Consider the following 27,038-nt stretch of genomic DNA (forward strand, 5'->3'; position numbering starts at 1 on the left):
GGGGGAAAAATTGAAGGGATCAAGGTTGAGGAAAGGTTTTAATAAAAAGAGAGGACTTAATATAATTTTTGCAAGAGATGAAGGGTCTAGGGAGAGGATTTAAAGATGGAAGGAGTGGAGCCAATAATGATAAGCAATGAAGCAGGGCCTTAGTTGAGGTAGGAGGGAGTGTAATTGAGGGTCTAAGAGCAGTCATTAGTTATGGTGAAGATGGATTTAAAGTGAGTTCTGTTTAGAACATGCTCACGCCTTGAATGTCACTTACTACTGCAGAATCAGTGTAAAGCATTTTATATGGTTGCCAGATTTCAACAGAGCCACTAGGCTGAAGGGCAGTAAAACTTTTGCTAAGCAGTGCTTGGTTTAGGAGTACTGGTTAGTTGTAGTGGTGGTTCAGTTGCCTAAAAAGTATTCAGAACCTCTGAGCAACTGTATTTTTGACCTGCTCTAAAAATAAGTAATTCGAGTAAAACTAACTACTGAAAGATTTTACCAACTTTAAAAAAAACAGTTGTTGGAAAATACACGTAACATAAAATTTACCATTTTAACCATTTTTAAGTGTACAGGTCAATGGCATATTCATTCACATTGTTTTACAGCCATTACTGCATTCCATTTTTCAGAACTTTAATGGTTTTTTTCCTTTTTAAAAAATTTGGTAAAATATACATAATGAAATTAACCATTTTAGCCATTTTAAGTGACATTAAATATATTAATAATATTCTGCAGCCATAACCACTATTCACCTCTAGAATTTTTTTATTATTTCAGACTAAAACTCTATATATTAAACAGAACTTTCCATTCATTACTCCCTTTCCCCAGCCCCAAGTAACCACCATTCTGGTTCTCTGAGTTTGACGGTTCCATGCACCTCAGATAGTGGGATCCTTCAATAATGTTATTTCTTGCCTGGCTTATTTCACTTACATAATGTCTTCAAGGATGATCCATGTCATAGCATCTGTCAAATTTTTATTCCTTTTTAAGGCTGAATAATACTCCATTGTATATGTATTCCTTGTTTTGTTTGTTCATTTATCTGTTGATGCACTTTTGGGTTATTTCCACCTTTTGGCTATTGTAAATACTGCTTCTATGAACATGGGTGTACAATATCTGATTTCCTGCTTTTATTTATTTCTTTTAAGGTATATTTTATTAATTATACTATTACAGTTATCTCAATTTTTCCCCTTTATTCCCATCCTACCTGTACCCCCTCACCCTCCAGCCTTACCCCCTTTAGTTCATGTCCATGGCTTGTATATGTAAGTTCTTTGGCTTCTCCATTTCCTATACTATTCTTAATCTCTGCCTGTCTATTATATGCCTTCCAATAATACTTCTTATTCCTTGTACTTTTCCCCCTGATTTCCCACCTCCTCCACCCCCCTCCATGTGATCTCCATATCTGTGATTCTGTTCCTGTTCTACTTGTTTCCTAAGTTTGTTTTTGTTTTTGTTTTTTTTAGGTTCAGTTTTTTAGGTTTGGCTGTTGATAGTTGTGAGTTTGTTGTCATTTTACTGTTCATAGTCTTTGATATTCTTCTATTTCTTAGATAAGTCCTTTTTAACATTTCATATAATATGTACTTGGTGAGGATGAACTCTTTTAACTTGACCTTATATGGGAAGAAGCACTTCATCTGCCTTTCCATTCTAAGTGATAGCTTTGCTGGATAGAGTGATCTTAGATGTAGGTCCTTGCCTTTCATGATTTCAAATACTTCTTTCCAGCCCCTTCTTGTCTGTAAGGTTTCTTTTGAGAAATCAGCTGATAGTCTTATGGGCATTCCTTGGTAGGTAACTCTCTCCTTTTCTGTTGCTGCTTTTAAGATTCTCTCTTTATCTTTAATCTTGGGCAGTGTAATTATGATGTGTCTTGGTGTGTTTCTTCTTGGATCCAGTTTCTTTGGGATTCTTTGAGCTTCCGGGACTTCCTAGAAGTTTATTTCCTTTGCCAGATTGGGGAAGGTTTCCTTCATTATTTGTTCAAATAAGTTGTTCAGTTTCTTGCTCTTCCTCTTTCCCTTCTGGCACCCCTATGATTCCAATGTTAGAGCACTTAAAGTTGTCCCATGGGTTCCTAAACCTCTCCTCATGTTTTTGAATTCTTATTTCTTCATTGTGTTTATTCCTTGTGTTCCAAACTGTTGATTTGAGTCCTGGTTTCCTTTCAGTCACTGGTGGTTCCCTCTGTATTTTCCTTAATTTCACTTTGTATATCCTTCATTTCTTCCTTCATTTTGCAACAAACTCAAATAATTTCAGTGAGCATCCTGATTACCAGTGTTTTGAACTCTGCATTAGGTAGGTTGGCTATCTCCTCATCACTTAGTTCTCTTTTTGAGTTTTGATCTGTCCTTTCATTTGGGCCCTGTGTCTTTGTCTTGGCGCACCTGTTATGTTGTGAGGGGGCGGAGCCTTGGGTGTTCACCAGGGTGGGGTAACCCACATTGCTCCATTGTGGCACTCTATGTGGGGGAGGGGTCAGAGAGGGAGCAGTGTCGCATGCTCCACTCTTACCCACTTTCCCTCACTTCCCTCGCCCCTTACAAGTGGATTGTGCCCTTTCAGGTGCTGATTCCCAGGTTGGTGGATTTGTTTACTCTAGGACCCCATGGGCCTCTCCAACAGACTCTCTTGTGAGACTGCGAGTTTGTCCTGCACGGCGTCCCCTACAGCATTTTACAGCCAGAGATTTTAAGTCTTTAGTTTCCTGCACTGAAACCTGGGTTTCCCTGTCTGTCTCCCTCCCCTGTAGTTCCTGCCAGCTTCTCAGGGTACAAGTGCAGGATGGCCGGCTGTGCCAGCCCCTGCATCGCCTGCAAGGTCCTCCACCTTGCCGCACTTCCTCTCTGCCTTCTGCGGGTATGTGCCCGACTGCCTGTCTCCGCGTCTCTGACTTCCCTACCATTCTGGATGAATGTTTCTTTAACTCCTTGGTTATTGGAGTTTCTGGCAGTTCTGGGCTTCTTTTTTTTCTTTTTAATTGGTTGTTAACCTCCTTTTGGTCGTGCAAGGAAGTGAAGTGTTTCTCCCTATACCTCCATGTTGGCCTGAACTCATGATTTCCTGCTTTTAAATCTTTTGGATATATACTTAGAACTGCAATTGTTATATGATAATCCTATGGCTAATTTGGGGGGATCTACTATACTGTTTAACACAGCTCACCCAGCTCCATTGATATTCGACATACAGATCAGAGGGGTTATAGAGAATGCATAATATTTAAATTTAGAAATTTATGGAGCTCATGAGATGCAAGAAAATTGTATCTTTGTTTAGGGTGAATTACATTAAAATAATTCTAGGAAGTTAGCTGACTTCTTAAAGATCTTCAGAGAAAAAGATAACATTTCAAAAATAATCTTTATACTTGTAAAGTTCTTTCTCATAGCACATGAATTTGTTGACGTGTGATGTAGAATGTTTTATTTCCCATAAACCTCGTTCATTTGATCTATTTTTATATATAAAGCACTCAATGTGTATTTTTCTTTAATTGTTAAACATTTTTCTGTTTTAAAAGCTTGACCTAAACTCTGTACTTTTGAACCACTAAGAGGTTGCATGCATCATGCTCCAATTCTTGACTTATGTCAACATAAAATATTTGAAAGTTTATTTCAGTAATTTAATTTCATATTAAAATTATTAACGACAGTTTTATTTGTTGTTTATAAATGTGTACTTAAAATATGGTTATCATTCCCAATAGGAACCTTTTAAACCACATTTAATGGAAATTTGTAAGATAAACATTAGACATGAGAAAGAAAACAAAAATTCTGCTAATAGTAAAACAAGTATGTGAGGCCAAGAAATGGAAAATACTAACTATTCTCTTACTTTTGGAATATTCCATGGCTGTTCTTTGGAGATGTTGGAAGTGCCACATAGTTTCTTCTAGTAGCTTTTTATTTGAGGTGTGAAGTATTTTTAGATTTGATATCTTGGCTGTTATAAGAGATCGTTTGGGAGCTGTGATCTCCTTGTTTATTGCCATTTTCCGTAAACTGTGGATAAGAGATTCAAGTTTGAAGTATGGAATACTTTTTTGTGCTTAAGTCTTTTTAAATCTTAAAACAGGAAAATGAAGTTATGATCTCCGATATCTATAAATATAGCCTTATGATTTTATACCCTTTCTTTCTTTGTTTTCCCTGGGCTGGCCTAGCTCTTGATTCCCATTTTGTCTTCTATTATGAAGAATTTTTCTAATTCATCACAAATTGAAACTTTTATTCACTTTGTAAATATATGTGTAATTCTTTTGGTAGTGCTATACATATTACATTATTTTAATATTTGAGTATAACTATATATTTATGATTTATGGGCTTAAATATACAAAATAGTTCTTTAGTTATTTTATATGGGTTTTTTTTTAGATTTTTTAAAAGTTATTTATCTTTAGAGGGGGAAGGGAAAGAGAGAGGGAGAGAATATCAATGTATGGTTTCCTCTTGTGGGTCCCCTGCTGGGAACTGGCCTGCAACCCAGGCATGTGCCCTGACTGGGAATCGAACCGCGATCCTCTGATTTGCAGGCCCATGCTCAATCCACTGAGCTACACCAGCCAGGGGTTTATGTGTATTTTCTTAATAATTTAGTTCTTGCCCTGACTGTTGTGTCCCAGTTGGTTGGGCATCGACCTACAAACCAAAAGGTTGCTGGTTTGACTCCTGGTCAGGGCACATGCCTGGGATGGGGGCCATGTCCCCACTCGGGGGCACATGAAAGGCAGCCCATCAGTGTTTCCCTTGTGCATCAATGGTTCTCTCCTTCTTTTCTCTCTACCTTCCCCTCTCTCTAAAAATAAATAAATAAAATCTTAAGAAAATAATTTAGTTCCTTTTTCCAGATAGTTAAATATATAAGTAATGTATGTCAAAATTACATTTATGGCATGGTCAACATGGAATAATAAATATACCAAGTAATTTTTTAGTTGCCATTTTACATATATATTTCCTGTATGAGTATCTTTTTGAGGGGAAATGAGTTCCTGGTAGATAAATTATTTAATTTTTATGATAAATGTAAAAAATACAAATTGTTAAAATGTATACTTAAAAGTCAACATAAAACTGTAAACCTTTGTATATCATTTGAATTTTTGGATGAATAAACAATATCCTGTGCATTTACTAGTGTTTTATGGTATAGATAATGATAATAGAAGAATAGACTTCCAGCCAAGATGGAGGCATAGGTAGATAAACTTTACCTCCTCACACAGCCAAAAGGACAACAGATTTAAAAACAAAATATAACCAGAACTGCCAGAAAAATCATACTGTATGGAAGTCCGACAACCAAGGAATTAAAGAAGAAACATTCATTCAGACCAGTAGGAGGGGTGGAGGTGGGCAGCTGGGGCAGAGAGGACTCATGGCAAAGTAGGGGCTGAAGGACAGGGGTGGGCGAAGAGGTGCTATATTGATTATGTAGCATAATCAATAAAATATATTCAGAAATAATAATTATAGCTGATTTTACTGAACCTTTTCTGTATGCCTGCCATTGCTCTAAATATTTTTGAGTGTCAATAAATAGTTTATTACTTCTTTTTAATTTAAATTTACTGAGATGAAGTTAGTGCAATTAACCATTCTAAAGTGAACATTTTGGTGGCATTTAATATATTTACAATATTATGTAACTATTGCCTCTGTCTATTTCTAATATATTTCCATCATTCCAAAATAAAGCCCAGTACTTGTTAAGCATTTTGTTCTTATTCATTCCTTTTGCCAGACTCTGACAGCCACCAATCTGCATTCTATCACTTTGTACTTGCCTCTTCTGCATTCTGTTCACTGTGGACTACATTTCATACAGATAGAAGCATGCATTATGTGGTCTTTTGTCACTGGCTTCTTTTACTTGGCCTTATATTTTCAAGGTTTATCCATGTTGTAGCATGTATCAGTACTTTTTTTTTCTGTGGTTGTGCCCTATGTATTTTGTGTGTGTTAATTTATTTTAATCCTCACAACAACCCTGTAAAGTAGGTGTTACTACTATTATCTGTAGTTTATAGATAATACAAGTAATGTATAGAGAGGTCGTATAGCTAGTAACTGGAAGAATCAGGATTAGAATCCAGGCAGTGGACCCTAGGACCTCTCGTTTTAATCTAAATATAATATAGTATTGTATTTATCCTTTTGTAATGTAGATCCTAACTATTTGCTGAACTAGATTGGAAAGGGAGTTCTGTGACAAGGAAGAACTTGGAAAAATTTACGTGGTGTAGCTTGATGTCTGGGCAGTTAGAAAGTTTACAGACCATTCATAAAATATGTAAGACCAAAATATTTATTAACTATGAGCATTATCTTTTTGATACTTTGGTATTTTTGGAGCTAAATACCTCCCCAAATTTACAGTGTGTTATTTTCTTTGAGAACACAGCAAAGTGTGGTAGCTGTTTCTTGGAGATTTGAAGCATTTCACGACAATTGTATGGCTTTTTCTTATGTAAAATTTAAGCCTGCATCAAAAATTCTTCAAGGTCACCCCTCCCTGCAATTAATAGCTTGATGATCACAACGTGCCAGAACTTGGCAGTTTCCTAGAATTCTGATCACTAACCTTGTTACCACCTCTTTTTTTCCCCACTTCTTTTTTTGAGAAAAGTTAAATCATCTCAAATAATCCTTTGCTCTTAAATTATATGGATGACTCTGTTTGGAAACAGAAAAAGCATCCTTTTGATTTACTGAAGCAATTGCTTTGAAACCTTTAGGGAAATAAAGATTTCTGTTACAGGCTTTTTCTCTTAACTGAACCTTGAGTACCAGAAGACAGAACAAAATACAAAGCTCTTTCTCTTCTAAATCTCCTAGAGCCAGCGGAGGAGATGGTGATGTTGTCCAGATAATTAGCTTGATGACATGTAGATGAGAGATGTTATGGAAAACAGATTTTTGAGCCATAATTTTATTATAATGCCAGATACATCATATTATAGAAAATGTTTCCCTCAGGGCAGTAAAGAATTTATAACCCCAAATCTCAACACTTATCTCAGATAAGTTTATCAATAAGTTCTTAAGCATTTTGTTTTTCATAATATGAAAGAAGATTTTATTTGCTATCTTTATATGTATACAAATAACCACATTGTTAATTTCTATTTCATATGGACCATTTATTAAATTTATGGCATTTTAATCTGTTTGTAATTATAATTAACAGTATCTACGCTTTGCTTCTTCTAGAGGGAAGTGTTTTTTTTTTCCTCAGATGGATTTAGACAGATTCTAGGGGCAAGTCTTCAGGTAGGGAGTTAGCCCTTCTATTCATACAAGCTGCCCTCTGTTTCGATGGGTATGTTTCTGAAAGTCAGTTGACAGAAATAAGAGAAGGTTCTCAGCCTGGAGAACTTTATTCTGTGATCTCTAATTTCATTTGCCTTGAATACAGCCATTATTGACTGTATTTGACTAGAAATACAGTCAATAATATATTTCTAGTATTTTATACTTGTTCTTTAATATTGACTCTTTCGCATTTAAACACATTGTTGACTATATGGGATTTAATGAGCCTCTAATTGAGCCTAATGATCTGATGTTAAATCTAATGACTTCTCTGTACCTCTAGATTGTTACTTCTTTGCATGTGTCAGTATTTCTTTTCTATTCGTTTTTTTAAATATTCACTTAGGATATGTATATTGATCTTCTAGGGGAAGAGGGGAGAGAGAGGGAAAGGTGAGAGGCAGAGACATAAGTGTGAGAGAAAAACATCAGTTGGTTGCCTGCTGTATGCACCCCAATAGGGAATTAAACCCACAATGTAGAGATGTATTCGGACCAGGAATTGAGCCTGCAGCCTTTTTGGTGTATGGGATGATGCTCCAGCCAACTGAGCCACCCGGCTAGGACATCTGTTCACTTTTTATACATTGAGGTAAGTGCTAATTTTAAATATTTGTCAAGATGAAACCCTTGAAAAGTTATCTGTAAGTATACTTATCCACTAGAGGTACAGATGGTAGAGTTTATAGTTGAAGGATGCTGGGAACTAGAGCCTTCTCTGACTGTCTCTCAATTTCATCAGTGGATTGTTTCTTCTCTCATGAAAGGCATCCAGAATCTCCTCTGCCTTCAGGTACCTTTGAAGGACTAGGAGGTTAGAATGGAACAGGAGGAAGGAAGGAAGTGAAGGAAGAGGAGGACCAGGACATTTGTTTGGCTTATGTGTCACGGGGAATGGTACTGTGTCACCTTCAGTTGTTCACCATGCTATTGACTCTTTTGTAGGCTCTGTATTTCCCTGCTTATTCCATGATTTTGGGGGTAGTTCCTTGACGATGTAGATGAAACACCCTAATAAGACATGATAGAAATGTCTTTTGTTCTAAAATTTCCACTTTTGGTTTTTGAAAGATTTCTGCTTATTAAAACAAATAATTTATATGGATCTATTTCCCCTGCCTTTTTATTCTTTGAAAGGCTGTACAAGTGTATTAGAATGTACAAAGGACAAGACTTACTGTGTTTGAGCCAACCAGATACACACATCTGAAACTTAGTGGGTTTGACATTAGAGGAGGCTTTCCTGGATCACAGGACTCGAAGGATTGCATCGGTAAAACATACCCTGGTTCTGCAGTATGAGTTACTTTTTCTGTGAAAGCAATTCAAAGTTAGACTTCTAGGCCAATAAATCTGTTGTGCTTCTGTGAGATAATGGAAAATGTAAGAAAAATAGAATTTCTAAAATTTTAAGAGTGATATTTAAGTATTTATTGTTAGGTAACACATTGCTTAAGCCTTAAGAGATAAGTAAGCTATTAATGAGTTGGGGCTAATTTGTTTATAGTTAACTTGTTTGTTAATGAGCTCATTGATTTACAGTAAGATATAGAATACTGGATACCTACTAGATAATCAGACGTTCAAATCTTTTGATTTTAAGTCTGTTTATATGAAGCATAAGAAAAAGATTAATTTGGCACGTGTAATCAAGTAGCAGAAGCAGTTTGAAAGCTGGACACAATTGAAATATAATTGGAATTAAATAGAAAACATTTATTTCATATTGATAAATGAGGTTTTAATTAAAGTAAAATTGGCTCATCTTTTTTTGACATTTCTTTGAGTAGGAAATTCAAAACACACTTCAGTTGATGGTTGGCTTTCTCTGACTTTGATTAATCACTTTCAAAGTAAGCAGTAGACCAGTACAGTAATGTTATAATTATACACAAGTGAGATTATTTGAAACTTTAACTAATGTAACTGTAAAGGAAGTTTTACATTGGTCAACTTTATGTAATACTGTGTATTTTTCTTTTGTCATTCAAATATAAGTGCTAATCTGAAAAGAGATTCTATTATTTTTGCAAATAAAATTTAATGGGAGAAAATTTTAAACTAGAAATATTAGTTTCAAAGATATTTATCTATTAATACTGAAAACTTTTACTTTTTTGGAAAACTAGCTGATGAAATCCTCAGTGTAGTTAAGTATTGGAAAGAATCCAACTAACGAGTTGACTTAAGTTATGATTCCACTCTAATGAATCAGCTTGTGTTTCCCCAGAGTACTGCTAAAAACAAAACTTTGAATTGTCTGAAAGATTTGAAATGACAACAGAATTTGATTATTTATGATCAGAATAAAAGGACTTTAATCTGTATGAGATGAAATGCCCCCACAAGATCAAAATTTTTTCAAGTTTAAAAACTGATTAACAGAGAAATTATTTTCTAATTAAATTAATAAAGCTGCAGAATGTGTGTCTCATTTTACCTTTATGTGTAGAATCTTCATTGGTAGCAAAGTTCTTAACTCTTTCTGAAAGACGGATAGTCTTATCCAAAGTATCAGTTTATCTGCAGTATTACCTATCTAAAAATTTCTTTTAAGCTCATTTCTTAGAATAAAACTCTTAACAGAATAAAGTGTGTTTTATAACTGATGACATATAAAATAAGTAGGAAGGTGTTTGATAGTGTAATGCATTTTTTAAGAGGCACTTGCTTCATCTCTTTTAGGAATTAAAAAAAGTACTGTTTAATGGTAGAAGCCAGGTACTTACATTCTTTTCAATACTAAATAGTAATACTAATAAAATAAAATTTATTGGATATTTTATAGTGGAAACTTCATTCAGTTCTTAAAAATAAAGCTTATACCACAGTTAGGTTTATGAGGAATGGATAAGCTTTTCGTAATGTTATTAATTACATAACTTTTTCCTTATATGTTATGAATTTAGATTATTTTGTGCTTGATTTGTAATTTTAAAACTGCATAGATTCAAAACAAATTAAAATCTTATTGAAAAGACTGTCAAAGTTTATACTTGTTCTGTTCCCTTATTTTGACCTGCCTTTTATTATATATTCATTCCATTTTTTAAATGATGCTGCATATTTAATGAAAGAAAGTTTTTTTTAAAAGGAAGTGTTGCCAATCAGTCTAAATTTGTTACAGTTAAAATTTGATGGTCTACAGACAATTTATAATCCTTTTCTTGTTATAAAATATTGTCAAATTTATAGTAGTATCAGTTAGAAAGTTTATGGAAACATTGTTTAAGGTGGTTTAAAATAGAACTAAATCTTTAATTTGAATTTGATGGCACCTGTTTTCATTTTGTTCCCCCGGCAACAACACTGGTACCTAAATTGCCCATAGACCACCCTGGTTTTTGAGAAGAATGAAATCATTCTGAGTTTTTTTTTTAAATTTCATCCTTTTACTGACTAAATGTTTAAACAGAGTTATAAAACATCTGTCAAAGTTTGTGAACTCACTTTAGAGTAAAAGAGTTTAGGACACAGAATTGGAAGTTTTGCATAAAAATCTCCAAGTAATTTTAATTTGTCTTTCTTAGTTATGCTAAAATTTTTATTAGAATTAGAAATTAGAAAAGTAACTGACAGCATCAAGAAAAAAGTATGTGGACTTAGAAAGTCATCTTGGAAAACTATGCTTCCTTTCTTTCATTTCCGATAATTGAGGTTTGTTTTTTTTTTTAAGGCACCACGGCCTTTATTTTCTGGAAGGGACCAGGGAGTCAAGGTGTGTGAATTAAGTCACATTCTTGAGACTCCTATGGGAGAGAGAGAAAGCCGGCACAAATTTTATCTTTTCTCATGGGGTGTGCATTTTCTTCCTGCTTCACTGTTGATTCATATGTTTGGGGCATCATGAAATGTCATTATTCTATCTCTTTTAGTTCTGGGTAATTTAGACTTACATGAAGTAAAATAAGGGGCTGAAAATACTTAATTTTCCCTGTCCACAGATCAGACTTGACTGTCTTGTAATAGGCAAACTAAGCCGGCCATGTTATATTAACTTGTATTCTTTTAGTAATTTTCTTGATCAAATGAGATTTATTTCTGTGTTTTCCAAAGGAAAATTCATAGGGGAAAATATTGGTCTGCTTTGAAAAACTGGGTGTGTAAATCGGAGAACCTTTGTTTTACTTATATTTGACCATCCCTTTTCATACAGGTTCTCTCTCCTGCCATGAAGCTTATATGTGGGAGGCTGAGTCCCTAAACCTGACCTGATTAGGTAGAGCTTTATATAGAACCAGCAGAGGTGCTAAAATATTTGACATCTTTTAAAGGTATATTCTGCCATTCTTTTTTTACTATAAGATTACTTTTCCTTATATGAATAATTTTTCTGTTTTTCTTAATGAGAAGCATGTGCCTGAGTAATCATCTCTCTCCCTAGTAATATTTTCTATATTACTAAGTTATTATAGAAAATGTACCTTGGATGGATCAGAGTTTCTTAGTATACTTTTTTTGACATTTACCAAAACCATTGTGTCAGGGTTAGGAGATGATTCTGGTGTAATAGAATGTTATTTGAATGAGGGATACATTTTCATCATGTGTAAACCAGTTATTAGGAGAAATTCACTTCTTTACTCTGTTCATTCATTTTGAAGGGAGTGGAAAAACTTGTGTTGACATTCCCTGTACATCTTGATGCCTTATATAACCAGCTCCTTCAGTGACATGTAAATCCTGGTGGCATTTTAAAAATTTCGCTTCTTCATTGGTTAATAATGTGATGAAATGGAAAGAACTGCCGTTGAAGTCAGACTTTTCTGTTTAGCTTTCTAATCTCTCTAAGCTGTGTTCTATCTCTGTGACATAAGCAAGTAACAACCTCTTTGAGCCTCAGTGTTATCATCTGTAAAAAAGCAAATGATAATACCTCTCAAGGGTGTGGTGAGAGTTATATGGGAAACCAGATAAAGGCGCCTTGCACACTCATCCTTACACTTTCATTCTTTACATGAGTTTACGTTCTTAGTGGGGAGTGCCCCCGCAAGAAAATACATGTAATTGCAAAACGGTTGCATTCTGGTAAGATTTTTGGATAGGACTTGGGATCCATGTTTTGAGTACTGTTTTTAGTTCAACTATTTAGTTTGCCTGAACACTTCAAAGAGAAATCCCAAAAGCCAGAGATTATTCTTTCTCACCTGTTCATCATTTATGCTTTTGAAGTTTTTAGTCCTTTTCATCTCTAAGGAAAACATTTCTTATGCATAGTAATAGAAAATATTCTTTGTTTTAAAGATTTTATTTATTTATTTTTAGAGAGAGGGGAAGGGAAGGAGAAAGAGAGGGGGAGAAACATCCGTGTGTGGTTGCCTCTCATGCCTTTCTACCAGGGACCTGGCCTGCAACCCAGATGTGTGCCCTGAGTGGGAATTGAACCAGTGACCCTTTGGTTCTCAGGCCTGTGCTCACCAGGCAGGGCAAGAAGGAAATACCTTCTGAAGTGTTCATGTGTGCACCAAAAACGAGTAAAGTTGGACCTAAAGAAGTCAAAGCTTTGTTTTGAAAAATGGAAGGACAAATCTGTGCTTAACATGTGCAATATATATTTTCTGACCTTTTTATAGCAATGCTATTATTAACCTATATTCATGAAGAGTTTTCATAAACAATAAAAATTATGTCTCTTCAGAAGATGGTTCTATTATGAATTATTTTCTTCAATCTTCACAATTAACCCTATGAGATTGGATAGGTATTATGGTCACCATTGGACCAGTGAAGAAAGCGGAGGCAGCTTGTTGTAGCATTGAATCAGTTCCACTGGAGTCCAGGATTGTGGTTAAGCACTGATCCTCTTTTTTTTTGGGGGGGGGTGTTATATTTTCATAGTACTTTACTTGTGAAGTTAGTTATGTAAGAGTGAGTTTATGGCAGAGTATGAATAAGGTCTGTTTTAAGTTACATGAAAATCAGTAGATAGCAGCGGGGACAGATGCAGTGGTTACATTACCAAGTGCAGGTTGATCTGAGCAGTGTGCTGTCTTTCCCTATGAAGAACAGTCTACTAGTAACTTTTGGGGACTTGGGCATTTCGTAAGAATTATAGTAATAATAATACCTAGACATTTACTGAGTTTTTATTAGATAGTAGGCACTATTTTCAGTGTGATACATGAATTCTAGACCTTTCAACAATATTATGAGGGGAGGTACTACTGTTAACCCTATTTTATATGCCAGGAAAAGTTGAACCTAAAGGAGAAAGTACTGAAGACAATGGGATCTTTCTTCTATCTTAGAATACAACCTGAGATACAGCACATTATATATTTTTAGGCCTGCTGGAAATTTTGTGGCTTCAAAGGCTTTTTAACACATTTGTAAGCTGTTGATAATTGTGTTACCTAAGCTTGCATTGCCAGTTTTAAAATTTCAAGTTTTCACTTTTTCATTCATAGCATTAAAGAAATTCCTCTAGTATTCATATCATGAGATAAGCAAGTGAGTTATCTCTCTCTCTTCCACTTATAAAGTTCTAGATATAAATCATAGGTCATGTTCAACATACTGTAAGGTTTCTTGGGGATTCTGGATCAGAATTTGATAGAAACTCATTTTTATAATTGTAAAAATTTTGGGTAAGTCTTCATATTTTTGCTGGGTCCCACTTTCTTATAATTGAAGAAATGTTTGAAGAATGTGCTACAAATATGAAGAACTATTATACAAATATTGAATTATATCTTATACCTGAATTAAATGTTATATATTAATTATACCTCAATAAAAATTAAAAAATAAAATATTGCAGACCTTTATACATCTTGAAAAACTAACAAAATAGTGATTATAAGCAATTATAAGAACTACATTATATTGTTTATTTACTTATGTTTACTGATTATGGAATTGATAAAGGTTATTAACATTGGTATTTCAGTTTCATTAGATTATTGACTTGGTTATAGAAAGTAAAAATTGAAAGGCTTCTCCATAGGTCTACTAATGTACAACTTGTTTCATCCTTTAATGCATTTTAAAAACATTAACCACCAACTCCATCCAGGCACTCTGTGTGTGTGGGGATGAAATGTAGCAATGTAAGTGATCCTTGTGCTTCGATAGCTTAGTCTGTGGGAGAGGTACATTGGCGAGCAAGTGTCTGTGTTGTATTTTGATAAGTACTATGGTACTTAGGTCTAGATAATGATAAAACTCAGTGTTGAGCCTGGCTGGTGTAGCTCAGTGGATTGAGCGCGGGCCTGCGAACCAGACATTCGCGGTTCGATTCCCAGTCAGGGCACATGCCTAGGTTGCAGGCTGGTTCCCTGCAGGCCAGTTCCCAGCAGGGGACGCACGAAAGGCAACCATACATTGATGTTTCTCTCCCTCTCTCCTTCCCTTCCCCTCTAAAAGATAAATAAATAAAATCTTTATTAAAGAAAAAAACAAAAACTCAGTGTTATTGGGAGTAGGGGTGCGTGTAGGCATAGATTATTGAGTCCTGAAGAAAAAGAAGTCTTTTTGGGAGTAGAGATGTGGTTAAGAATTAGAGAAAGGAGGATGTATTAAAGGGAGACGTAGAACATTCTGGGTGGGACCCTGAAGGACTCCTGGGGCAGTAGCACGGAGTGTGTATGGTGGTGCCAGTGCAGCAGAGGAGAGCAGTAGTTGTGTCCTGAGACCCTGCATTTTACCCCGAGCATTCTAATTAACTTCCCCCGAAGATTGTGGAAAGCCACTGAAAAAAGTAAAGCAGAATGATGGGATTTGATTTTTTACTTGCTTCTTGTTTTTTTGTTTTGTTCTGTTTTGTTACATCACTAAATGGCAGCAGTAGAATAAATGGATTAGGAATGAAAAGTAGGAAGACCCATCAGGAAGCTCCCAATAATCCGGATGAGAATTAATGGCAACCTCAATTAAAATATTAGCTGAGAAGATAGAAGGAAAGGGATTCAAGAGATATAAAAGAGGTAACACAAACAAGATAAGGTTAGTGTTTTAAACCCACATTGAGCCAAACCATCAGGTTAAAACTGTGTGTCTGTGACATGAAGAAGTGTATGGTTCATCCACCACAGGTTTGATTTGCAGCGTTTTCTTATCAGAGATGCCTCTGTTAAGTTTTCTTTACCTCCGCACTGTCTGCATACCAGACATGCCGTAGGAAACCTGACTTCCCAGACAGGTCTACTACTGACCTGTTGTATTCTTACTTTCGTGGGGGTGGGGGGAGGTTGTGATTTAAATTCACGGTAGAAGAGCTATATAGAGTTACAAACAAAAAATAAAATGTGTGCTGTCTTTTAGATGAGCTATATAGTTACCTTTACTTCGCTCTTTATTTCAGTGTGGATTTGAGGTATTGTGTACTGCCCTTTCATTTCAGCCTGAAAGGCTCCCTTTGGGATGTCTTACAGAGCAGGTGTTCTAGCAGTGAATGCTCTCTGATTTTATTTATCTAATCATGTCTTAAATTATTCTTCATTTTTGAGGAGGGAGGGAAAGTTCTGAGCAGCAGTGGCTTTTTAGTGATAATGGGAAGGAAAAAACCTAAGGGGTCTCGGCTGACCAGTCCTGGATGGCAAGTTGTTTATTGGGGACTCTTTATATTGGTGAAGGGCTTTAAAGGAAAGACCCTCTTTTGGGATCCTAGAATTTGGAGGAGAGGCAGGGTGGATGAATGTGGCTAAGGGACTAGTTCTAAGCTGTAAATTCGGTCGCACTTGTCAGCACGGATATAGGGAAAGTCACTACATCGTATGCATTGTTCATCAGATATTAAAACCTTCTGGCTTTCTTAAAGTTGTAACACAATGAATGTGTTTAACCTGCAAGATTTCTTTGCCTGTAAGAAAAATTTTGCTACAAATCTTTTATTTTTCACTCTCCATTATTTAAACTATTAAAATTGTGGTAACTAAAAAGCACATAACACTAAATTTACCATTTTCACCATTTTTAGTGTTAAGTATATTCACTTTGTTGTGCAGTGGATCTTGAGAACTTTTTTTATCTTACATAACTGGAACACTGTACCCATTAAACAACTCCTCACTTCTCCCGTGCACCCCTGTTCTTAGTGACCACAATTCTAGTTTCTGTCTCTATACTTTTGACTACTTTAGATAGCTATATAAGTGGAATCATGCAGTCTTTTCTTTTTGTGACTGGCTGATGTTACTTAGCATAATGTCCTCAAGGTTCATCCATATTGTAACATATGAGAAGATTTCCTTTTTCAGGATGAATAATATTCCATTGTATGTTCATAGCACATTTTGTTTATTCAGTCATCCTCTTCATTTATTTTTCAAGTATAGATTATGTTTCCGTTTCACTTACTAAGATTTTTTATCTGTAGATTTTAGCTCATTTACAGATGTTAGACCATTTACCTGACTTGTTCCTTGGAATTCATATTAATGGTTGTATTTTCTACTTGTTTTGCTGCTACACGGCTGATTTATAAAGCTACATTAATATTCAAAGTGATCTTTGAGTATTTCATTATTTACTTAGTTAACTGATTGGAAGTTTTAAAAGAACTTGGGACTTTATCAGTTAAATAATTATCAATAATGAGGCTAATAAATTATTTTCCAGTTGCATGCAGACCCGGCACTGCACTGTTTTAAATGACATCACCTAACATTGCCTCAAGGCTGGTGACATTGTAACTTTTCAACTGAGTGATGCTCAATTTGTTATGAAAGTTAAAGAAAAGTTAATTCCATCAAAATTGTGCTGCTGACATCTGTTTCTGATACAATTTAGTAATGTGATAAGAATTAAAAGCATTGTGTGATCGCTGGTTTCTGATTCCTGTGATAGTAAACTGCCAATGCCTGTATTTCCTTTGTGAATCATTTATTATATGTGAGGTGTTATTAAGTCCAAATGGAAAAGAGACGTGGTACTGAGGGACGCAGCAGTAACTGAGTGTCTTTTTTTACGCTAATATTCTTAGATTACCCATTCAATGTTTTAAATAAGTTACATTTTACTCCATGAATTTTGCAAAGTAATAAAAAATGAAAGGGTTTTTAATATATTTAGCACATAATTTTTCTAAAGCTACATAATATTTTAATGTACACAGGTTTTCAGTCCATTTTGCACTCTATATCGTAAGCTGAGTTGTTTAAAGTTTCTTAAGTTACTATTGGAAGAGAGATATGGCCTTTGAGATAAAAATTTATTTGGAAGTAATGAAGGTATATATATGAATGCTCAGGAAACCACACTCTGGTGTGGGAAAGAAGAAAGCAGTTCAAAGGGGTGCTTGGTTGGGGTAATAGAAAATAGAAGAGACGTAGTAGGGAAGAATCAGAAGCAGTCAAGGAAGAAAGAAGAGTGAGGTAGTTAACAGAGAGTGAAGGTAGCTTTATTGAGAAAAGAAGAAGGGAATGGGAGCTTAGAGGGTATTAGGGTTCTTAAGTTCCTAGCAGTTGAGATGGTTGCCCTTGATCTCTTTGAACCAGGAGTGGAGGTGTTTGATCAGGTATTTGAAGATTGCTTTACATGGCTGTTGTTGCCGAGCAACTTTGTCACTAGTGCATCCCCGAGGGTTATCGCAGAAGTAACCCTCCAGGCGCTAATTGGAGCAACACACAGTGTTCAGTTAACTCCTGGGCTAGTCTGCTTGACCTGACTCAGATATATTTGGCTCCAAAGCCCATTTGTTTCCCACTGCACTGTATGTTCAACAGGGAAGCACTTTTCTGGATTTACCCTATATCCTCCTACAGCTTTGCTGAATTCATTTATTATTAGTAGTAAGTTGATGTTCTTCGATAGAATACATACCATTTGCACCAATTCCTACTTTTATTTCTTCCCCTATTTTTCTTATAATGTAACTTTAGGTAATATATTAATTCTCTTAAAGTTCACTTTCCTCATATTTAAAATGGGCATAATAGACTTAATGGACTGACAGGTTGGAAAAATTAAATGAGAGCTTATATATAAAGGATTCAGTAGGTGCTAGTACAGAGGGGTGGTATGCAGGCATCCCAGTCTTATTTACATTTTCATTGAGAATGGTCTGTTTCTTCATTTTGTATGTAACTCTAGAGTTCAGTTTTAAAAAGAAATCTTCCATTTAGTCAGATTAGCATACTTTCAGTACCTATTTTTTTAGCATTTAAATTCTGAATGCTATGATCATTTCTTGACTGGTAAGATGATACATTTTAATTAAAACATTTTTCTACAGATGTGAGGAGTTGTTTCAGCCACATATTCTAAGGTTGCATAAATATGTAATGCAATTTATATTTTAATACTAACTCCCTTACCCAGTTGTTTGGGACTAGGTGTATGTTCAGATGAGGTCGGGGTGTACGGCTGTAGACTAGATGTACGTTCAGTGCTTAGCACCGCAGCTGGCACTCGGGGAACACTGTATGTGGGCTGTTAGCATTATCATCATGTCATCATTCCCATACATCTTATATATGTGCTCGTATGTATGTAGAACAGAACACTTCTGTGCTTCCATTGTTTTCTTTTCCTGCCTTACCGTGTCTCTTAGTTTTTAATACCTACTCTATATTTTATTTATTCACTTATGTGCTTATTTGTTTCCCTCAACTGGAGTATGCATTCTTTAAAGGCAAGGACTCCATTTTCTTTATGATTGATGTATGTTCAGTGCCTAAAACAGGGTGTATTATATAGTGTATTTTATTTTTAAAAATAAATTAATGAATGAATAAATGACAACCAATATTCCATTCAACTCTCAGAGTAAAAGATACTTTTTCTATATTCAGATATTCATAGAATGTAACTTTAATTTGCCCCATTTGAGGAAAATACTTGAACAAATTCTACCTAAACAGAAACCTAGATCTTGAGGGGGGGAAACAGTGATAAACAATGAACCTTTCAGTATATGCTGCTCCATTCAGATGACCAGTGGTAGAGTGACTGAAAGCATGCTAAGAATTCTTGAAATGGATAGGACACAGTAATAGTGTTTAACCAAAAATAATTTACTCTGAATGAGTTAAAACTGAACATAGAGCTCATCAAACTGAAAGAAGAAAATTAGGTGGTTATATCAACAGATGCTGAAAAAGCATTTGATAAAACTCAACAGTTTTTCTGAGTACATGGCTATGTAAATATTTATATAGAAAATAAAGAAAAACAAACATTTAACAGTGAAATGTTAAAGCTATTTTTAATCACAGGTATGCACTCTATTATCATTATTATTCACTGTTTTGTATGTTCTGTTATGTTCAGTAAGGTTAAATAGTGGAAAACTCAGTATAATATTAGAAGAGAACAAAATATATTTTGTTTTTTTGTTATGATATATATGTCCTCAGGAGTCAGTAGCCTTTCTTGATGTTGATAATAATTTTTAAAAGAAAAATTAAAAAACTAACCTACTTAAAGTAGTTTTAAACATAATACTTATGAATGAATTCAGTAGCAGAAGCACAATTCTGTATGAAAAACGTTATAAAATCTTATTGAACGATGGAATACAGGAACTGAAAGAAAGGAAAAAGCATACTGGCTTTGTAAAATACATTTCCAGTTCTTATGATGGTATGTTGCCATCTAGGAATACGATGGACCCTTGAACAGCACGAGTTTGAACTGTGTGGGTCTGCTCATATGTGGGTTCATTTTCAGTAAATACTGTGAATGTATTTTCTTTTCCTTGTGATTTTTCTTAACATTTTGTTTCATTTAGCTTACTTTATTGTAAGAATATCGTATATAATACATATAACATACAAAATATGAGTTAAACGTCTATATTTTCGGTAAGGTTTCTGGTCAGCAGTAGGCTATTAGTAGTTGGTTTTGGGTGAGTCAAAAGTTACAGGTGGGTTTTCGACTGTGCAGGGTGTTTGTATTTCATGTTGTTCAAGGGTCAACTGTATATCATGATTCCTTTTTGCCTAAAATTAATAAAAAACATTTATTGTACTTCTAACCAAAATTCCATCAGGATTTATGTCGGAACTGGGTAAAATTATGTTAATGTTTGTTGACTAAGAAAATTTTTTTAAAAATTCAGGCCCTCGCCCAGGTAGCTCAGTTGGTTAGAATGTCTGCATATGTCCAAACTGCGGGTTCTATCCCCAGTCAGGGCACATAAAGAAATAACCAATGAGTGCATAAGTAAGTGGAACAACAAATCGGACATACACTGTCTGAATGTAACTCACAGTTATGACATTATGTGGCTACTTGGAAATATCCATTTGAATTTTTCTAATAGATTTATTTTACCTTTATTATAGTTTAATATATAATTTTATGATTAGCAAGAAAGTGCTTCTAATATATTATATATGTCAATTAGCCTTTAGCAGCTTTATACTCTTAATTTGCTCCATAATATCTGAAATATGCAGTTATTTCTCTGACATTACATATTGCTCTAAGCCGAAAGTCCAGGTTTGATGTATTTTTGCTAGGCAAAATATTTTTCTTTTGATATATTTTTGTTCATTCTAAAACTGTTTTGAACCTAATAAAACCATGCTTTTAGGGTCACCTCACCTTCGAAAGACTCTCTAATGGCCAAGAGAATGGCCACCCTGCTAAGACATTAGTGGTGATTTTTTACTAGAAGTTAATATCTAAGTCTCTGCATCTGATTTTGTTGTTTAAATGAGACTGGTTCAACAGGGCAAAACAAAAATTGAAATGTTTGAAATAATCTCAATATCTGTAATTGTCCATAAACAATCAATTCTAATTTTATGAACTTTCAAACCTTCAGTACACCAAGAGTTGTGCTAATAACTATTGTAATTGGTCTTTCTGGCTGTATGTTTAAATTTTTGAAATGGGACTTTAATGTGAACGTGCAGTAAATCTTAACCACAGAAGCACACACAGGTTTCAGTGTACGTGGAGCAGGAAAGAGACACGTGTAAACAGACATATTCCTCATCTTAGTACGTGGAGCCGCACTGCCATAGAGTTGCACTCCGTGTTTATAGGGGGAGAGCTGGCAATGAAAAACTGCTGTTCCTATGGTTTTACTGTGTGTTTTGATCTCTCAGTTATTTACTTTTTCTAAGTGTGTAGGGATGCTGTTAAAAGTTGCTGGTGTCAGTTAATTATTTTATTGATACAATAAAAAATTATATAACGGCTGGGGGGAAGTATGTCCCATGCCTTCATGTACCTTAGGAGAGAAGGGTTATTGTTTAGAAAAAATATTTTTAAGTAATAGTCTTGAATAAGAGATTCTGTGTTAAATATAAATGACATGGACAGTTTAAAGCTTAAGTATGATGTGACATTGTAATTTCTGTTGCATTTAGAACATTTAATTCATGTGGATGTCTTATAATAAAATATTTGGTCACAGGTTTCTCTGCAACACCAGGAGCCCCAGTTTTTGCAGAAGCTTTTCTGGTGACTTACTAATATTAAAGACATTTAGTACAATGCATATTGGTGTTCATTTAATATAAAGGATGCTATCAAAAAATCTTAATTTTAGTTCTTAATTTGTGAGTCTCTTTCAAAAGACTGTGTTTATTAATAACAGTTTTTGGAAATGAGAGCTAATAGAGGAGTCTGAACAAGTTTTTATTCAGACTTTGACTTTGATACTCAAAGATTTAGATTTCTCTATGTGTTAAACTTCTAAAAAGCAATGAATATAAATATAGAACTATACTTTTGAAGAGGCTATAATTTAATTCTATGCCAGTGATAAAGTCTAACTCAGTTCTTCTTTAGGTTGTAAATAATAAAGTTCATTTAGTCAGTAAATATTTATTGAGTGTCACATAGTGTTCTCTGGACATGGGATGTAGCACTGAGTAAAGCAAGATTTCCTGCCTTTATGGTATTTACATTCCAGTTGGATTAGACATACAATAAATGAAACAAGTACAATATATAATATTAGACAGTGTCTAGCACTTTGAAAAAAGGCTGATGGGTATGTGAAGACCTGGTTGCACTTTCAAGTATGATAGGGGAAACCTTGTAAGATGAAGACATGGATGCAAAGGCCTGAAGGACACAACGCATTGAGCCATGTGCATATCTGGGCTGAGGGAGCAGAGTACAGTCTATGAAAAAGGACACCTGGGACTTTGAGTTTTAAATGGGAGTCCAGTGTGGCTGGAAGGCCACAAGAGAGGTGGCCAAAATGAGGAGACAAAGAAACATCCCAAATGAAAGAAAAGGAGAAATCCCCAGAAAAAGAACTAGATGAAATGGAGGCAAGCAATCTACCAGATATAAGAGTTCAAAACAATGATTATAAGGATGCTCAAGAAGCTTACTGAGAATTTCATCAGCATAATAAAGGACATAGAAACCATAACAATGAACCAGTCAGAAGTGAATAAAATATCTAAAATGAAACATATGTGAGAAGGAAGCAACAGTAGACTACACAAAGCAGAAATTGAATCAGCAATTTGGAAGACAAGGTAGCAGAAAACAACCAATTAGAGCAGCAAAAAGAAAAAAGGAAGAAAATGAGGATAGTTGAAGGGACCTCTGGGGCAGCATCTATATCATAGGGGACCAGAAGAAGAAGAGAGCAAGGGATTGAGAACATATTTGAAGAAACAATGACTGAAAACTTTTCTAACTGGATAAAGGAAAAACACACACAAATCCATGAAGCACAGAGAGGCATAAATGAAATGAACCCAAAGAGGCCTACACCAAGACACATCATAATTAAAATGGCAAAGGTTAAAGACAATCTTAAAATCAGCTAGAGAAAGATAGTTGCTTACAAGGGAGCACCCATAAAACTGTCAGTTGGTTTCTCAACAGAAACACTTCAGGCCAGAAGGGTTTGGCATGAAATATTAAAAATGATGAAAAGTAAGTACCTACAGACAACACTACTCTACCCAGCAAGGCTATCATTTAAAATGGGAAGCAGAAGTAAAGAGCTTCCTAGACAAGATAGAGCTAAAGGAGTTTATTACCACCAAACCAGAACTATAAGAAATGTTACAGGGATTTCTTTAAAAAGAAAAAAAGAGGAACATCATTTTTAAAAATGGTAATAAACATATACCTATCATTAATCACTTTAAATGTACATGACTTAAATGCTTCAATCAAAAGACATAAGTTATCTGAGTGGATAAGAAAACAAGACTCATATATATGATATTTATAAAAAACCCACCTCAGAATGAAAGACACAGACATTGAAAGTAAAGGTTTGTAAAAAGGTATTCCATGGAAATGTAAATGTAAAAAAAGCTGGGGTAACAATAATTATATCAGACAATATAGACTTTATAAATAGATATTTTTTTATTTTATTTATTTATCTTTAGAAGGGAAGGGAAGGGAAGGAGAGAGGAGAGAAATATCAATGTATGGTTGCTTCTGGTGCCTCCCCTGCTGGGAACTGGCCCCTGCTGGGAACTGGCCTGCAACCCAGGCATGTGCCCTGACTGGGAATTGAACCGTGATCTTTTGGTTCACAGGCCCGTGCTCAATCCACTGAGCTACACCAGCCAGGGCACAATATAGACTTTAAAGCAAGGGCTATAGTAAGAGGTAAAGGAGGACACTACATAATGATAGACGAATCAGTCCAGCGGAGGATATAACCATAGTATACTTTTATGTAATGAAGATAGGAACGCCTCAATTCATAAAGCAAATGTTGATGGACGTAAAGGGAGAGACTGACAGTAACACAGTCATAATAGGGGATTTTAACACCCCGTTAACACCAGGGGAATAGATCTTCCAGACACAAAATCAACAAGAACACAGTGGCCTTAAATGATACACTAGACCAGATGAATTTAATAATTTTGAAGCATTTTATTTCAAAGCACCAGAATATACATTTTTTTCAAGTGCACATGGGATATTTCTGGGATAGACCACCTGTTAGGATATAAAACATGTCTCAGTAAATTTATTAAGATTCATATAATATCAAGCATCTTCTCTGACCATAATGGCATGAAACTAGAAATCAATTACAAGGAAAAAAAACTGAGAAACACAAATGGAGGCTAAATAACATGTTACTGAACAATGAATGGGTTGGCAGTGAGATCAAGGAAAAAATCAAAAGATACTCCGAGACACATGAAAATGAAATCACAATATCAGAAAATTTATTGAACATAGTTAAAGCAATCCTAAAAGGAAAATTTATAGCATTTCGAGCTCACCTCAAGAAACAAAAACTTTGCACTGACTGGTGTGGCTTGGTTGGGTGTCATTCCACAAAGCAGGGGACTGTCAGTTTGCTTCCCAGTCAGGGCACATGCCTGGGTTGTGGGCTTGGTCCCTGGCAGTGGGGGGGTGCAAGAGGCAACTGATCTGTGTTTTTTTTTCCCTTTCTCCCTCCCTTGTCCTCTCTCTAAAACTAAATAAATAGATGGAATCTTTTTTCAAAAACAAGAAAAATCTCAAATAAACAATCTAACCTTATACCTAACAGAACTAGAAAAAGAACAAGAAACAAAACCCAAAGTGAGCAGAAGGGAGGAAATAATGAAGATCAGAGTGGAAATAAACAAAACAGAGTCTAAAAGAACAAAACAAACGATCGATGAAATCAAGAGTGGGTTCTTTGAAAGGATAAATGAGGTTGATACACCTTTAACAACACTCATCAAGATGAAAAGAAAGAGGACCCAATAATAAACCGTCAGAAAGGAAAATGAAGAAACAATCGTATATACAGTTTCATAAAAAAAATAATAATACCTAGGAGTAAATTTAAGCAAAGAAGTAAAAGACCTGTGCTTGGAAAATTATAAGATACTGAGTAAAGAAAGCGAAGATACAAATAAATGGAAGCATATACTGTGTTCATGGATAGAAAGAATTTGTATAGTTAAAATGTCCATACTACCCAAAAAACCCTATAGATTTAATGCAATTCCTATCAAAATACCAATGGCATTTTTCACAAAACTAGAACAAATAATCCAAAAATTTATATGGTATCACAAAAGACCCTGAATAGCCACATCAGTCTTAAGAAAGAAGATCAAAGTTGGAGGAGGTATGCTATCTGATATCAAACTATACTGTATGGCTATAGTAATCAAAATAGTATGGTACTGGCCTAAAAACAGACATGTAGATTAAGAGAATAGAATAAAGAGTCCAGAAGTAAACTTATATGGTCAATTAATATATGACAAAGGAAAAATATATATATGACAAAGGAGGCTAGAACCTACAATATGGTAAAGACAGTGTATTCAATAAATGGTGTTGGGAAAACTGGACAGATATGTTCAAAAAATAAAACTAAACCATTCTTTTATACCATATACAAGAATAAACTCAAAATGATTAAAGACTTAAATGTAAGACATGAAACCATAAAACTCTTAGAAGAAAACATTGGCAGTAAGATCTTTGACAGTTCTCTTAGCAATATTTTTTTCTGATATAACTCCTAGGGCAAAGGAAACCAGAGAAAAAATAAATAAATGGGACTGCATCAAACTAAAAAGTTTTTGAACAGCAAAGAAAACCATCAACAAAATGAAAAGACAATCTACTGAATGGGAGAAGATATTCACCAATGATACATCCAATAAGGGGATAAAATTTAAGATTCATAAAGAACTTCTACAACTCACCACCAAACAGACGACCCAATTAAAAAATGGAGGACCTAAATAGACACTTTTCCAAAGAAGACATACAGATGGCCAGTAGACAAATAAAATGTTGCTTAAAGTCACTGATCATCAGAGAAATGCAAATTAAAACTACAATATAATACCACTTCACGCCTGTCACAATGGCTGTAATCAATAAGACAACAAACAACAAGTGCTGGTAAGAATGTGGCGAAAGGGGAACCCTCATGCACCGTTGGTGGGAATGCAGATTGACGCAGCTGCAATGGAAAACAGTATGGAGTATCCTCAAAATATTAAAAATGGATCTGCCTTATGACCCAGCAATTCCACTTCTGGGGATATGTCTCAGGAAACCCAAGACACTAATTTGAAAGAATATATGCACCCCTATGTTCATTCTAGTGTTATTTACAATAGCCAACCTATGGGAGCTACCCAGTTGCCCATCAATCAACAAGTGGGTAAAAATAGTTGTGATATACATATCACATATTTTTACATATTTATATATATTTATTTACATATATTTTCTGTCTGGAAAAAGTTGAGAGCTATTATATACTGAGAACAGTTTGTGCAACATTGATGTAACCTGGCAGCCAAGGAAAGTGGACTGGAATGTGCATGTGTGAACAATGGTGACTTCAATGTACTAGGCAGTGGGGGTGGTAGACACAATTGAGTGAGCATGTGTACCGTGTGGCTGTTGCATTAAAAATGACTGAGTGAGTAGAGCAATGAATCTGTATCCAGTTTTGCCTTCAGCTTGAACATTCCTCCACGGAAACTATCCTCATGACTCAGAAGGCCATAGCTATGGGCCACAGGTGATTGCCAGCTTTTTCACAACAGTGCACCCACTCATGCTTCATGTCTCATGCAGAGTTCTTTTGAGAAACATCAAATCACCCAGGTGACTCAGTCCCCCTATAGCCCAGATTTGTCACCCTACAACTTCTGGTTTTTCCCAAAACTAAAATCACCTTTGAAAGAGAAGAGATTTCAAACCATCAGTGAGATTTGGGAAAATTCGACGGGGCAGCTGATGGTGATTGGAACTGCGTGAGGTCCCAAGGTGCCTACTTTGAAGGGAACTGAGGCATCATTGCCCTATGTACCATGTTTCTTTTATCTT

The 27,038-nt window shown here is 35.1% G+C and overlaps 1 protein-coding gene across 1 annotated transcript in view; it reads left to right on the plus strand.

The window, feature by feature from the left end:
• STK3 (serine/threonine kinase 3) overlaps positions 1-27,038 on the plus strand; it is a 255,792-nt gene that overhangs the window by 87,485 nt on the left and 141,269 nt on the right. The gene's annotated exons all lie outside the window — the stretch shown is intronic.

The sequence above is a fragment of the Artibeus jamaicensis genome, unplaced genomic scaffold (genome assembly GCF_021234435.1).
Source record: "Artibeus jamaicensis isolate MK-2021 breed Jamaican fruit bat unplaced genomic scaffold, CSHL_Jam_final scaffold_916, whole genome shotgun sequence".
Taxonomy (NCBI): Eukaryota; Metazoa; Chordata; class Mammalia; order Chiroptera; family Phyllostomidae; genus Artibeus; species Artibeus jamaicensis.